Raw genomic sequence first — 17,318 nt, forward strand, 5'->3', positions numbered from 1 at the left:
AACAAATGGTTCTCAATATTTACAAGAAATCTATTCAATAATTTTATGAAGACTGCCTAAGGAATTCTGATGAAGAGAATTGAGATATGCCTTTGGTCAACAGCCATTAAATTAGTAATATATTTATGTTGATTGATAGGCGATAACACAGGAGCCTAAAACATATAACATGAATATATTTTCTTTGTTTCTGTTCTTACCATTCTAAGAAACAAGCTAATATTTCTAATCTTCTTGTAAATATTTCTATCTTCCACACTGGAACTCTTCTTGAAGGAATTGAGAATAGTATGTTTATCTTATGCAAATATTCATTCTTTCAAACACGTATCAAGATACCATGGAAGCCTAAGACCTAAAATAATAGCTCAAAAATATTGTTGAATCATTGTCTTAATTATATATGCTCACCTCTTGAACCTCGCTTGTGTTCTTTGCTCCTGATTAAACCTTCTGTCTTCTTTTCGTTTCTCTTAAAAACATGCTCATCCTTCAAGGTCAAGCAAAATATGCACGCCATTATGAAACAATCTCTTTGATATCCACAAAAGATTTTGAACTGTGTCTCCCAACTGACATGATATTTACTAACACGCTGGCCCTGAGGTTCTTGAAAAGGAGACTATGTATTTCTTACCTATCATCGATTTCACTAAATTTAACCTACAAAAGTGGTTGGTTATTTAACACCTACAACCTGTCAGTTAGCAGTGAAGAAAGGAGAATACAACTAACATTTACTGCACATATGCAATATGCCAGATACATTGTCTACATTTTATTTTCTTCCACATGCCACTCTATGAACTATATCATATTATATCACTTTTGTAGATAAAGACTGGTTCAGGTAAACCAACTGGCCTGTTTTATATTATCAGAGCTGGATATGATTTCTCTGACCTAAATTTCATATTCTTTCCATTGCAAATATTCAGTCTTTTTAAAAATAGGATTTTCCTCCTCAGTTAAGGAGCTTGATTCTCAGACCATTCAACAATCACAGAAATGTGTTCTATAATAACAGAAGTAAAGGTTTATCAATGCATGCATTCAATAGGAAAAAAAAGTGTTATTTTCTGACTGTGCCTTTGATGTCCTTATTTCTCACCTTATAGATGAGAGGATTCAACATGAGGATAACCATTGTGTATAACAGATACCACTTTGTGTACCTGGATGTTTAGGAGTTATGGCACAGACTAGAAGAGAATGGTGCCGTGGGAAAAGTTGCTCCGGTCAGGTGTGGAGCTGACAGTTGGAGAAGACCGTGTGATGTTCACCTGGTGAGTGCATCCGGAGGCTGGTGGCAATAAAAAAACAGATAAAACGGGATAATGAAGAGCAGTGTGCTCACCTCATTGTCATGGCAGTAAGAAGAAGCAACTGGCCGACATAAGACTCAGAGTAAGACAAAAACATTAGTGAGAACTCACAGACGTGATTGATTGTGTTGAACCAATGAAAGATTGTTCAAAAGCAGAACATGTGAATTTCAGGAAACATGCTCCTCCCCCGGCTTAGGATGAAACCTCAAGTAGGGCACAGGGTTTCTGGGGCATGGCAACTGTGTGGTGCAAAGTGTTGTAAATGGCCACGAAGCTGTCATACACCATCACAGCAGAATTAATTCAGTAACCACAAGGAGGAAAAATAAAGTGCACTATGCACCCTGAAAATGATTTTTTTTAATTTTTCAAGTTTCTATTTAAATTCCACTTAGTTAACATACAGTATAATATTACTTCCAGGTGTAGAGTGCAGTGATTCATCACTTACATACAATACCCAATGCTCATCACAAGTGCATTCCTTACTGACCATCACACATTTAATCCATTCCCCACTTACCTCCCATCTGGCAGCATTCAGTTTCTTCTTTATAGTTAAGAGGCTATTCTATGGATTGTCTCTTTTTCCCTGCTATGTTCATCTGTTTTGTTTCTTAAATTCCATGGATGAGTGAAAATCATATGGTATTTTTCTTTCTATGACTGACTTATTTCACTTCGTATAATCCTTTCTAATTCCACCCAGGTTGTTGCAAACACAAGATTTCATTCTTTTTGGTGGCTCAGTAATATTCCATTGTGTGTGTGTGTGTGTGTGTGTGTGTGTGTGTGTGTGTGTGTGTGTATCACATCTTCTTTATCCATTTATCAGTTGATAGACATCACACATTTAGGCTCTTTCCATAATTAGGCTTGAGAATGAAATATGTACGTTTTCTCCAACTAGGTTACATTCCATTTAGAAGTGAGTGTTGTATCCAAATGAAGAGTTAGAATGGAGACAAAAAGTGAAAAAAGAAATAACAAAAGTATGACAAGTGACCTAAGTCATAAATGCAGCTATATATAGTAATGAATGACAGCAATTGTGTGTGTGTGTGTGTGTGTGTGTGTGTGTGTGTGTGTGACAGAAAGTATAGATGTAGTATTAGTACAATATAAAGAGAGTGGGGAGACAAAGAGAGAACTAATCATGTGCTGGGGATTATTCTAGGCTCTCTACACACGCCACGCAGTTTAATTTTACTAAATTTTTGCGAAGTAATTATGACTAACTCCACTTTTCAAGATTTAATAGTATGTAAAGTTCCAAAAACGCCAAACACTGAGATAAAACAATAAAGAAAATAAGAAATAAGTAATAAACTTTTTTAAAAGTATAGAAAGATAAAAAATGGCATATGTACATGTGGAGATCTCCGTGTATAAACTTTTGGAAAAAGACATGTTCTTCATTGTAAAATAGCAGGAAATCAATTTTGAAAAGGAAAAATTTTCCATAACAGACACTGAAAGAAAGTAAGATTGTAAAGAGTTCTTTATTCAGCTTGTGAAGGTTACAAAGCAAACTAAACATGTTTTAAGAATCCACTTATCCTATCCATTTAGAGATTTTAGATTGAAGAAAAGAAAAGGAGTAGGATTCCAATTTGAAATATACTCAATCCTAACTTTGAGGCAATTTGAAAAGGTACAAAGATAAGGGAATAAAAAAAAAAATCACTCATAACTACTGACCTTCTGGCTCTACCTCACTCGAACATTACAAGGCACCCGCTACCTCCAGTTGCCTGCACTTTGGTACCCTGAGTATTGAAAATAAAATTTTTCAGGGCGCCCGGGTGGCTCGATCAGTTAAACGTCCAACTTTGGCTCAGTTCATGATCTAGCGTTCCTGAGTGTGAGCCCTGCCTCAGACTCTGTACTGACAGCTCAGAGCCTGAAGCCTGTTTTGATTCTGTGTCTCCCTCTCTCTGAGCACCTCCCCTGCTCATGCTCTGTCTATATCTCTCAAAAATAAATAAACATTAAAAGAAACTTGAAAAAAAAGAATTTTTTTCTAGGAAATATTTTCTAGGAAAACATTTTGGAGCTCATAATTTTCCAGAGAGCTGCTTTCACATCCTTGTTCCTCAGGCTATAGATGAGGGGGTTGAGCATGGGGATCACTACCATGTAGAACAATATGGCCACCTTGTCAGTATCAATACTGTTGCCAGAACTGGGGTGGCAGTAAGTGAAAAGGATTGTTCCATGGAAGACAAGGATGGCTGTGAGGTGGGAGGCACAGGTGGAAAAGGCTTTGTACCTTCCCCCTGAAAACTGTATCCTCAGGATGGTGATGAGAATGAGCAAGTAGGAGGTGAGGATGATCACGATGGTGGTGAACTCACTGACGTCGCCACGATGTAGAGCAGCAGTTCATTCACAGTGACATCAGAGCAGGCAAGGGATAAGAGAGGGGGTAGATCGCAAAAGAAGTGATCAATCACATTTGATCTGTAGGATGGGATCTCAAGAGCTAAACACAAGTGGATCAGAGAACACGCCATCCTGCACAGGTAGCAGCCAGACACCAGCTCCATACAGAGATTCCGGGACATGGTGACCACGTACAACAGTGGGTTGCAGATGGCCATGAAGCGGTCATAGGCCATCACAACCAGCAGGAAGACCTCAATTACCACACATGTGCAAAACAAGTAGAACTGCACTGTGCATCCAGGGAGGAGACGGCTTTGTCCTTGTTTAAGGTATTAGTTAGCATCTTTGACATGATGACCATGGAGTCGCAAAAATCCACAAAGGACAAGTGGCTGAGGAAAAAGTACATGGGAGTGGAAGTGAGAGCTGACCTGAATCACTGCAATCATGCCCAGGTTACCCAGCACCGTGACTCCATAGATGAGAAAGAACAGCAGGAAGAGGAAGACTCTCAGCTCGGGGGCTCCTGTGAATCTGAGGAGAATGAACTCTGACACACTGGAGCAGTTTCTCATGCCCATGGCCCCATTTGATTGAAGTTGGAGAAAAATATTAATAGTTATCCTCCATTATACAATCCCAAATACATTTTTTGGATGTCTTTTGAAAAAAAAATACATAAAACATGTAAGTTGGTTAATTTTTTCAGCAAAGAATTAGAACATAGCTTTTGTGAAGTTTAGGAAAAGTACAGGCATGTGGAGAGATACATTAGGTCACACTTAATTTCCAGATCACACAAAAACATCCACATCCATCACAGCGTCTATGATTCCTTAACCAAGTCCTACCCAATTTAATGCTTGACACTGAATCATTAGAAGGACATACCACATTTCTTAAGTAGCCACATTGTTTTATGAAACTCAAAGCCCTTTTTCCTGGCAGAATGGTTAATGACCCAGGAAGTATTGAGATCTCAGCAAATTATGTTTTACATCACTCAATATCCTTCTCTGTTTTCCCCTGTAATGATGAGACGCATGTCTATTGGTGATTATTTACCCACAAGTGTTCATTGTTTAGTAATATGTTTTAGATGAAGAAGAAGCTTTTATACTCTTTGCCAGCATTTTTTTTCCTATACATTAACATAATGGTTTTCTTGATATTGCTCTTCAATGTCAGCCTTTGTACAGGGAGTTCCTACTTGGATTCAAACTTCCTGTAACTCTGACTCTGAAGCCTTAGAAGAACCTATGTGACAAATAAATTCACTGCTTTAAATCTATTTGAAGAACGGATCAAAGATGTATGTGTGGAAGTGTTATGAAAATGTTCGTAGATGCATGGTAGCATTATTTTTGACAGTCAATTTCAACAATACTGTGTCAAACAAGAGGAAAATGGTCAGCTGCCTCTGGGTGGCTCAGTTGGTTAAGCGTCTGACCAGCTCAGGCTATGATCTCAGGGTTACTGAATTCAAGGCCTGATTCCTGCTGTCTGCTTTCAGTGCAGGGTCTGCTTTGGATCCTCTGTCTCCCTCTCTCTGGCCATCCCTCGCTCACATATGCTGTTTCTCAAAAATAAATAAACATTAAGAAGATTTAATAAATAAGAGGGAAACAGTGACAGCTATGGTACATATATATTATAGGAATGTATGCAGCTATGAAGAGGATATTTTTGAAGGCCATTAATGACCTGAAAAATGGCCATGATAAAATTGTAATTTGAAAAATAGTGAGCCAGAAGGCATAGCTAGAATATTATATATGCATACACAAATTGTTGGCATGTTTAACCCTCACAAAATCCATGAAACATAAATATTTTTTTTCTCATCATTTGAAAAGAAATGCAGAAACTTGCCTGATGGTATGGAGAAACCAGCTGATTATTCCTGGAGGAAAGACAGTCTTCACAATTATTCAACACAGTCAACTATGTCCCCTTTTGTCAAGTGATTTCAAAGAAGTAAAAGATATGTGCATTAAGAAATCCCAGTCTGGAAGTAAATAGTTATTCTGATAGTATCGTTTTTCTCTCTTCAATGGTCAGTAAAAGAGACTTGCCTCTTCCTGAGTCTAATGTAGTATATAATTTTGAAACCCATGCCTATTTTAAAGTCTAAAGGTGAAAACTCTGGCTGTTGATTATTTATAGAGAAGTGGTTCTTAACCAGAAGGGATTTTGGTCCCTCTGGGACCTGTCCCAAGACTTTTGGGTTGTCCCAATAGGAAGGGGTGCTAGTGACATCTAGTGGGTAGAGACCAGAATTGCTGCTGAAGAGTCTGATGCACAAGGCAGCCTTCCCTTCCTCCGTCCAGCCACCACCCCCCTACACACACATACACATGCAAGCAGCTCACACAAACATCAAAATATTATCTGGCCCGAAAGGTCAATAGTACCAATGTTGAGAAGCCTGCTATGGAAAGACATTTCTCAGTGCTATGCACAAAACCAAAATAATTCCTCTCCTTTCTGTCTCACAGGGGGTTCTTACTTCTGTATCCCTCTAAGGACACTCCCCTTCCTACAGCTCTCAGCACCAGAGAAGGAAACTTCCATAGGATCTTCTCCAGGTTCCAAGGATGGAGTCAGTGTGAGATAGGGGGAAGGGGAGAGGGAGAGACCAAGCATTCTCCCCAGTTTACTTGCCCTCTTCCCTCTTACACCAGCAGTTGTTACCAGGTGGTTGTTCCTGCAGATTAAACTGTTTCCATTCCCCATTGAGACTGTTTCTCCCTACACAAAAGTGTGTTCAGGAGGAAGTGATCAAAACATGGCATTTCTTAAAACACACTTTAATCAAGAAAGAATGAAACACAGACTCCCCTCCATTACAGTTCCTCTTTTTCATAAAAATGGCCATAAAAATTAAACTTTTGAGGAAAAAGGAGAAAAAAAGCATTCAGCTCCTAGACAATATCATTGATGCCCATCCCCAGGAAACGAGAGCGCGGTCCAACTTCCTGTGGGAGACCTGTTGTCTCTCCTGGTTCTGGAGATGTTACCATGGAAACGTTTTATGGTTTTGTGTGTGGGAATCTCTGGGACCCATGCTCCCTAGGCTTCCCAAAACAATTATTGATCTCTCTGAGACATCAATGAGATACCAAGAAAACACTACTATCCTAAGACTCCAACAGCTTCTTCCATGAGATATAAACAGGAAGACAAACTATCCCAGCTTAGCACCTATAACTGTAACCCAGCAAGTTTCCTCTCAGAGTTCATGATGCATTGTACTGCATTGTATGCTGCCTCCATGCATTGCTCTGTGAACCAGGGATCATACTGTCATGATGAAATAGATGAATGTGTCCTGCAAACTTTGCCTGTGTTATATTCAGAAGCTCCTTCTGAAAGACACAGGGTCTGAAGTCAAACCAGAGCTCTGTCAAATACCAGCCACAGGTGTGAATAACAAACCACATTTATCCAGAAGGTAAATAATGCTCACATCACTGACCATTTTCTATGACCCAGTTGCTGTCTTGTAACAACCATTAACACATTTTTGCTTTTATAAAAAATATTTTTAAAAAAAATTTTAATGTCTATTCATTCTTAGAGAGGGAGAAAGAAAGAAAGAGAGAATGAGCAGGAAAGGGGCAGAGAGAGAAAGAGAGAGAGAGAGATACAGAAACCGAAGCAGGCTCCAGGCTCCCATCTGGAGCCTGAGGCAGGGCTTCCGCAAACTGTGAGATCATGACCTGAGCTGAAGTTGGAAGCTCAACCAATGAGTCACCCAGGTGCCCCATTAACACATTTGATATTTATAACAATAAATGAGATCACTACAGTAATGCACCTTTACAAAAAGGTGAGGCACTGTCAGTTGTAACTTGCCCCAAGTTGGAATCACTGATAAGATGAGGCCATGTGCTGCTTTTGGATCTGTGCCCCCACATATGAGGGTGTGAGGAAGAGCAGAGCTACCGATGGTGCTGGGGTGGCATCTCCCTGCTGGGCCCCAAAGGTCATTAACCATAATGGGGCTAGGGTTTCTACCAGGTCTGCTCCTTTACAGGCTCTATAACACCTCCTAAACCAATAAGGTTCAAATCGCTGCCTGTGGCTTACATACAGTCAACATTTCAAGAACTTCATGGATGTCAATAGTTACAAGTAATCAGTTTGCAAAATTTCAATAACCAATGTGCATTCTCCTGAGACTGATTCATCTATTCCCTGAGTTTGAAGCATGTTTCTGAGTGTCTTTTCCACCTACCACTTTCATAATTTCTTTGCCCTCTATTTTCAAAAGCAAAGATCCCCAGTCTAGAGAGAGACAGCAAGCTTCCAAAACCTAAAACACAAGAACATTTTGAAATACTGCTTTCCAGGAGTTTGCTTAATCAAGACTCTTCAAGCCCAAGTTTCTCTCTGGCATATGCAGGCTTCTTTTCAAGGAAAATAATGGCTTTAGGGTGTGTATTTAACCAATACAGACATGGTTTGAAATCAGACATATTGGAAATCAATGACCATATTTGTTTCCCATCTGTGCCTTGTGTTCTTAGTGGGCCCGGAGACTATGGTCACGAAAGCCTCCCCCTGACGGAGGAGATGGTCTCAGGATGGCATCTCTAAGGAGCATCTTTGGTTGTCATGCTTTATTACATCATCCGGGCGACCCTCCCACAGGGAAGCTGCTTTGCTTGTCTATTTATATTAGACTTAAAGACATGGCAGGCATTTTTTAAATACAAAAGTTCTATTGAGGTTGATTTCTTGGTTGTTATCCATAAATTTAATATCGTAAAGATGAAGCTCTAAGTTTTTGATGAAATGTATTTGGAACACATGGTACCGCCATTTTAGTAAAATACTGTTAGCAAGTTTCAATGAAATCAACAATGTGTTAAATTTCCTGAACTTTTTAATTACATTGTTTTAATCTCCGTGGGAAGTGGGAGAACAATGGACATGCTTAATGGTTATATGATAAGTGTTAAGGAGGCCTTGTGGTAACCTCAGGAATTAAGGAGTGAGTGGTTCCAGTGCACATGGGTAACTCAGTAAATTGGGTGTGTGATTCAATCTTAGCTCAGGCTACTGTCTCATGGTTGTGCGATTGGGTCCCACATCCAGCTCTGCTTTGAGCAGGGAGCCTGTTTGGGATCCTCTCTCACTCTCTGCCCTTCTCTGCTCACACACTGTGTGTCTCTCTCAAAATAAATAAATAAGTCAAATAAAAAAGTAAGTGTTTCCAATGATTCCATGACAAACCACTTCCAAACATATTAGTTAAAAACAACAACTGTTTATCAAATTGATCACTGTGGCATGAGTCTGTAAGTTAGTTCTGCTCATCTGATCCTGACACAACTACTTGTGGCTTGGTTTGTTTATATGTATGATATGAGCTTGGCAATTTAGGTGATGTAAGAGGGCTTCACACCCATGTAACGTACTTGGCTAGATGCCAGGTCATATGCTGGCAGTAAGAGAGCCAGTCTGTGCCTGTTTACATGGCAGTTTTCCTGAGAGATTGTGAAAATCCCAGGAGATTGTGAAATTGCCACATTGCTTCTCAGAGGCTTAAAACTTGCCCAACATCACTGCAGTGATGCTCCGTTAGCCAAAGCTACTCAGAAAAGCAGACAAACTTCTAGGGGTGGGGTGGGGAAACTGATTCCACCATGTGTTCAGAAGAGCTGCACAGTGGCATAGACACCACAGGAATGGGGAATTTTGACCATGTTTTCAATCTACTAAACGGGGTAACAAACTCTTTTGAAAGAATTAATTTCTAATAATTTGCCCTTTGACAAAATTGGAGAATCTCAGTATAATTTTGTGTAATGCATTAAATTTTTAAAAATTTCTCATGAAAAATTATTGTGAGAAATTGGCACATCACTTGGATGTAGTTGAAAGAGTTAAGTGACCTTACTAACACAGCATAGTTTCTGATACAGTTCTCAGTCTCATTTACTCTTAACATGACCAAATATTCCCAATATTTTCATCTATTAAATAGTAGAAATAGAAGCACTGGTGTGCCTCAGACAGTTAAGCAGCTGACATGGGCTCAGGTTAGGATCTCACAGTTCAAAAGTTTGAGCCCCACATCAGGCTCTGTGCCGACAGCTCAGAGCCTGGAGCCTGCTTTGGATTCTGTGTCTCCCTCTCTCTGTGCCTTTCGCCTGCTCACTCACTGTCTCTCTCTCTCTCAAAAAAAATAAACATTAAAATTTTTTTCTAATAGAAATAGAAATGAAAGTAAATTATCTTGCTTTCTAGCATTAAGTAATATATTTCCATGGATACATTTAATTAATTGAGATAAAAAAAATCCAAACATATACTCAATATTTCTCACAAAAATAAATTTGCAAATGCATTTTTTCCATTTTGAATACCTGTATTTTATCCAAATTAGCTTATGTAATTACAGTTTTCATTAGTGGTACAATTATTGTATCATTACAAGGTTAAGTTAATCTAGGAAAATACCTTTCAATCTTGCCAAAAGCATTATGGTACAACTTAAAAGTATAAATGTGATTAATAAAATTATAATATTCAATGAGGGTAGTAGAATTGAACATGAGGTGAGGAAGAGGAAAGACACAAATCTACTTTTAGATGTTCTTATGTATTTTTTTTTTTCTTTTTTAAGTTCACTTATTTATTTAGAGAGATAGACAATCAGTTAGGGAAAGGCAGAGAGAGGGGGACAGAAGATCAGAAGCAGGCTCTGTGCTGACAGCAGAGACCCTGAAGCAAGGCTCGAACACAGGGACCCTAAGACCATGACCTGAGCCAGTCAGATGTTTAACCAACGAAACCACCCAAACACCCACTTATGTGTATATTTTAAATGAATTGTGCTATGCAACAGTAATCACGCTTTTTGCTGCTATTTAAATTTATGATGAAATACTTTATATGCAAAGTTAAATTATTTTCAAAATTGCAAGATACACAACCAAAAAATGTGAAAATTCCCAAATGGCATGCTGTTACAGAAGCAAAAGAATCTATTATAAAGACTCTGAAATGTGGCAACAGAAAAATGAAAAAAAAAACAAGATTGTTTGCTAGTGTTTACTAGAAGATATGCTTGCTGGGGTATCTGAAGTCTTAACAAATTGCTTTCATTTGTCAACAATTGCTTTTACAACCTTAGCCAGGTCACTGAAGTGTTATGGGCTTTGGTTTCTTCAGAGTAAAAGCTAAATGCTTGGTGTGACTTTTACCCCAAAATAATCATCCTTTGTCCAAGCAGGACAGAAGTAAAATAAGGGTCTCTCTACAAATGAATTACCCATAATTCACATAAGTAGTTTCCTAAATTTCAAGGTAAATTGGAAATTATAAAAGTACATATAAATTGTATCCATTTATTAATTAATGTACTAATTTATTAATAATGAATTAATTTATTGTATTAGTCTATACGTGAGTAAAGGAGAAAAGGTTCAACTAGAGAGTGAACCAGAATGGGCTTATGAAGAAAGGACAGCCTGATGCCAAAATGCCACCAATGCAAAACGCATTTTTGAAGTGGAATTAGTGGATATTGACTGAAATAGCAATGCTTCAGGTATAGAGGCATCAACAACAATAAGACATGGCCTTGAGGAAACTTATGTAACTAATTAGAGCTGGTTACTATTGGAAGGGAAGATTCAACTGGAAAATTCAAGAACACAGATACTGTTTACCTGATCCCCAACTTTTAATATGTGTAATCCATTATAATCCCCTAAAGTTTGAAATATTTATTACATCTTTGAAAAATATTGGTTTAGGATGACTGACAATCCCTTTACCTCATATTGTAAACTAAAAGGCTCACTAAAATGTATTGAGTGTCTTGAAAAAAAAAGAAGTAAAGTGAAAGATAAATGTGTGGATACGCTGAGAAACAGAAGTCAACAGAAGAGAAAAAAAGCACTTCCTCATCAGATATCCAATTTCTAAAATACTGTTTCTTATATTGCATCTTTCCATGCAAAATTGTTATTTAATTGACTTTTTATAGTATAATGTATGTAATTAGAACATTTTGATAGTGATCATAAGTTAAAAATAGTATGCATATTCTAAGTAACATATAAAATTGTTCACCTTTACCATAAAGAGAGGAAATGTATTATTTTTCATTACATTAATAACTTGTTTGAAATTTTAACTATCCATATAGAGTAGAGAGAAAGAGAAGCATGTACAAGGCATACAAACAATGTGAGTTATTAATATTATAGAGCCTAGTACTTTTAATTTGCCAGATAAAATAAATAGGCCTTGGTAGTAATCACTATCTGATTTTATTGTATCTTGAATAAAGTTATGTAAGAAATTGGTTTTGAGCAATTTTTTAAAAAAATTTTAATCTTTATTTTTGAGAGACACAGAGACAAAGCATGAGCATGGGAGGAACAGAGAGAGACACACATACAGAATCTGAAGAAGGTTCCAGGCTCTGAGTTGTCAGCACAGGGCCTGATGGAGGGTTCAAACCCATGAACCATGAGATCATGACCTGAGCTGAAGTCGAACACTCAACTGATTGAGCCACCCAGGCACCCCAGTTTGAGCAAGGTTTTTTAATTTTATTTTGGGCATAGGAAGAGAGAGAGAGAGAGGGAGGGAGGGAGGGAGAGAGAGAGAGAGAGAGAGAGAGAGAGGATGTGGGGGAAAGGCAGAGAGAGACAGGGACAGAGGATTCAAAGTGGGCTCTTCACTAAGACAAGAGAGCCCAATGACATGAACTGAGGCAGTCAGGTGCTTAACTGACTGACCCACCAGGAGCCCTAGAGAACTTTTTCTTGAAGCAGGAATTCAGCTGAGAAGGAGTCAGAGGTTATGTTCATGTTCAGGAAAATATAAAATTAAGGATTAGTAATGTTTGCTATGTCATCATTGGCAGAATAATAGTATGAAACACAGGTTGGGCAGGCACTCATTATGCTTATGTTTTCATAAAATTTTCTGAAATTTTGGGGGCACTTGGGTAGTTCAGTTGGGTGAACCATGCTTATCTTGATTTCAGCTCAGTTATGATCTTGGGGTCATGGGATTGACCCCACATCAGGCTCTATGCTAAGCATAGAGACAGCTTAAGACTCTCTGTCCCTGTCTCTCTCTGCCCCTGTCCCCCAATCATTTTCTCTCTCCTTCTCCTCCCACCCAAAAATAATAATTTGAAAAAAGAGATTTTCTGAAGTTCAGTCTAACATCTTTAAGCCTTTGGTGGAGCCCATCATAGCTTATCACACTGCCACAGTGGAGTGCCTTTGAAACATATTTAGGATATAGACAATGTCTTATTAAATTTCCACTCATGCCAAGTAACTCATACACACAATGCAACACACACACACACACACACACACACACACACACACGTTATATAGTAATCACTCAATAAAATATTTTTGGATTACTACCCAGTATTACATTCTGACCTTCTTGATTTCGTAATGCTTTGCTCTTCTGAATGAAACTCGTGCCTTCTTGTCTCCTGAAACTCTGTCCATCCTGTTATTCAAAGTGAAGTTGAAGCAATACCTATTTTTTGAAGACATTACTCTAAAGTTCCCGAATGGACTTAAACTTTTCTTTCTTTCAAACACTCTATGATCTTTTTTATTCCCCACCTTATACAATGGCCACGTTCTTCACTGCCCTACTGTCAACACTGGATTTTGCATTCCTTGGAGATGAGGACGATGTCTTATTTTAACTGCTACTTTTACTTTTAGGAGGTAAATTCAGGTACTTATTGAGAGCCTCGTCTACTTGAGGTATGTTATAAGAAAGGGAAATAAAATTAATGTTTGTAGGGATTATACAAGGTATTCCACATGATATCTATATTAAGATTTAGTCTTCACAATCAGATGAGGAGCTAGCTTACATTACCTTAATTTTGTAGATTAAAAACCAAAGTTGAGAAGGGCTTCTGATTTCTTTTTCCAGTAAGCAAGAGATAGAGTCAAGTTAAGTCTCTTGAATGACTTTCCATTATACATTAACTCTTCATTATATTTAAAGGTATCCTTACCACCTACATTTCTAGGCACACTTGATTTACATTTCAAGGACAAAATCTACTCAAATAATATGCTCAAAAAGAAAAGACTTTAGTAGCCATTAATTTGCTGACTGCATCCTTGACATCCTTATTTCTCATACTGTAGATCAAGGGATTAAGCATAGGGATTACCATTGTGTAAAACACAGACACCACTTTGACTGTATCCCTGGAGTTTTTGGAGTTAGGAACACAGTAGAAGAAAAGAATAGTCCCATAGAAGGTGATGGCAGTCAGGTGGGAGGCACAGGTGGAGAAGGCTTTGTGGTGATCACTGGCTGAATGCATCTTGAGGATGGTGACCATGATAAATACATAAGACATGAGAATGATGAGCAGTGTACTGACCACATTAAAGGTGGGAGAAAAGAAAAGCAGCAACTGATTGATGTAAATATCAGAGCAAGACAGGGAGAGCAGTGCAGAGAACTCACAGAAGTGATTGATTGTGTTGAAACCCGGAAACAATAATTGGGTAACAGAGCATGTGAGTATCTATGGTACTCCCATGCATATGATCCGACAACCAGCATGGCACAGAGCTTCCGGGACATGGCCACTGTGTAGAGTAGAGGTTTGCACATTGCCACAAATAAGTCATAGGCCATCACAGCTAATAAAAAGGATTCAGCTACCACAAAGCTACAAAAGAAAAAAATATTGAACTACACATTCTGGAAATGAAATGATCTTGTCTTCCACTACTTGGTTTGTCAAGGTCTTGGGAACAATGATGGAGGAATAGCAGAAATCGACAAATGAGAGGTGGCTGAGGAGAAGGTGCATGGGTGTGTGCAGTTTGGAGTTAATCTTGATTATAACTATCATCTCAATATTTCCTACGACAGTGACACTGTACATGACCAAAAAATCAAGAAGAGGGGAACTTGTGGTTCTGGGTAATCTGAGAAGCCCAAGAGAGTGAACATAGCCCCACTTTTACTTCTCTCTGACAGTAACACGATGGTTTGTGTTTGTCAGAGTCAGAATCGGTCCTGAGAATAAAAATATTAAAGTGAGTGAGCATCAAGGAAGCTTGCCTAACTACCCCTTAACAATACTAGAAGATGAAGCAAAATGTCTTTTCTCAATTTCTCTATGTATTTATAATGTAAGATATGCTAAATGTCTAATACTTAAAAACATGAGAATCATCTTTTAAATGTTCTTTAAGTATAAAAGCAATATAATTATTACGTTAAAATTTTTTAAGTTCTTGGGGTACCTGGCTGACTCAGCCAGTAGAGCAGGTGACTCTTGATCTTCGTGTTGTAAGTTCAAGCCCCATGTTGGTTGTAGAGATTATGTAAAAAAAAATTATGTAAAAGTGAAATCTGTAAAAAATTGTTTAAGATCTCAACTGCAATTTTTAATATTTACAAATAAAAGTATGAGATAAAGGGATTTATGTTTATTTTAAATCAAATATTCCCATAACCCTTTCAGTCCTCCTTGAACATTATAAGTTCATAAAAGATACACCTAGCATAATATAATGACTGATTATGTCAGCTCTGTAAGCAGTACAAAAATGAGAGAGTTCCAAATAAATTAATTTTTACATCATAGGTTTATACTGTGACATTAAGCATAAACACCCCTAATATTTTATATTTGTGTCTTTATTATTCATTTCATATAACACTTTAATCTTTTTCTTTGTGACACAGTGAATCTGATATCACAATAAATCTTGTTTTTTCATAGTTTTCTCCTCAACTAACCAGCTCTTAATTGTCATTCTGACCTCATTGCTTGATAAATCGTCGGTGTAGGTGCTAAAGATAATCATGTCTACTTCTTTATTCTAGAGGTGACAAAACAGAAACTGGAGAAACCTTGACTTACCAAATGACATGCCAATAAGGACCCATCTACATATCTGTGACTACAGCCTTGATCAAAATCCCAACCATGTGTCCATTCCTCCACATGAGGCTCTGAACCATGGTCTAGGTCTAGATAGTAAGACATTTCTAATGATCATACTTGTAATTTGTGACAAACCAGAGTCTCTGGACCAATGGGAAATAGTCTTCTGACAATGTACTGACCACAGAGCAGCACTAGAAAGTAGCATCATAATGAAATGAGAACAGGATTTAGGGAGATTTTCTCTCCCAGAAATAATTAAGAGTGACTTAGAAACTTTCTTTGCCTAGGATTCTCTCTTTTTCTCTCTCTTCTCACTTATTCTCTCCCTTCAAGACATGCAAGATATTCATCCCGTCCATATATTATATGTAAAGGAGAAGGATCTTTTTAAAAAAAAAACTAGGGGTAGTTACACTAGGAAGACATTTTAGGAGAAAGGAGTAAAAGTATCATTGTATTTCTCCAGTCGGTGCCCAACACCTCTGAGATCTTACCATAGCAGGAAAATCTTAATCATCTCTCTGGTAAGGTTATCTCTGATCCCATGATCCAAGAAAGAGTTTCAGATGGCCCATCAATGAAGATATCAGATCACATTCAAGACTGAGAGCTTAATGGCCCTCTCTGTCCCTAAACCCGTATGTCTGAGTATTAAAGACAACCTCAAAAAAACAATCCATCATGAAGCCACACATTCTCATTATCAATGTCTTGCTAAATACAGTATTTCACTTATCTAAGTCCTTTTGAATTTTATTTAAATGACTGTTATATTTAAGATGATGATTCTTGCATCTCAAATGCTATTATTAAATTGTTGGTAAAAATTTTCTATAGCAATGGGTCCAAGAAATATAAGAGCTGAAAGCTTCTTACCTTTGTTTTCCCTATTTTGTTCTAATGTTTCTTAGACACCTGGGTTTCCTGCTTTATAATCTTAATTAAAGCTGGTCCTTTTTAATTTTTTTCACTAGAGAATCTTTTCAGTCTCTAGTGTTTATTTTTGCTCATATCTTCTCTATCCTACCTTGACTATTTCTTCAAGAACTTACAGAAATAAGACAATGCACATTCCCCAAGTTCTCAGACCTCTTCTATTCTCCCTACCCTGGGACCCCTTGTTCATCTGATCCAGGCCATTTAAGACAAAACCGTGTAATATAAATGCACTTTCTGTTCCTTGCATGTTGAGATATGTTATTTTTGCAGTGACTAAAATCCTCAGGAACTGTCTAGATCTAAGGGTAAGTTTTCCCCCTCCCATGCTGTTTTCCAGATATCCTACATTGAAATTAATATCAATCTATCTCTAGAATCTGAAAACAAACCTGCTGATGGCAAAGGTAAGGCCTCTCTTGGTTGGGACTACTGGAGATATTCTTATCTCTATTGTACACCCTTTGGGACATGAACCCTAGGGAATATGTCTTGCCCTATTCTCTGAGGTCATGAAATAAACAATTAAAATTAATCACCTTTCTCTGATATAATTCTTGAAAACCTGTAGCAGCATTAGAATTTTATACAAAAATTTATATGAATATATTTTTGAGCTTATTTATTTAGTTTGAAAGAAAATGAGAGAGAGAGCATGATAGGGACCGAGAGAGAAGGAGAGAGAGAGAAAGAATTCTAAGCAGGCATAGCACTGTCAGCACAGAGCCTGA

The 17,318-nt window shown here is 37.8% G+C and overlaps 2 pseudogenes; both read right to left on the reverse strand.

The window, feature by feature from the left end:
• Positions 1-3,365: 3,365 nt before the first annotated feature.
• LOC120226793 lies at positions 3,366-4,297 on the reverse strand (annotated as a pseudogene).
• A 9,512-nt stretch (positions 4,298-13,809) lies between these two features.
• LOC120226795 lies at positions 13,810-14,744 on the reverse strand (annotated as a pseudogene).
• Between the last annotated feature and the right edge of the window lie 2,574 nt (positions 14,745-17,318).

This window comes from Hyaena hyaena, unplaced genomic scaffold, assembly GCF_003009895.1.
Source record: "Hyaena hyaena isolate Hyena2069 unplaced genomic scaffold, ASM300989v1 scaffold_1832, whole genome shotgun sequence".
NCBI classification, from domain to species: domain Eukaryota; kingdom Metazoa; phylum Chordata; class Mammalia; order Carnivora; family Hyaenidae; genus Hyaena; species Hyaena hyaena.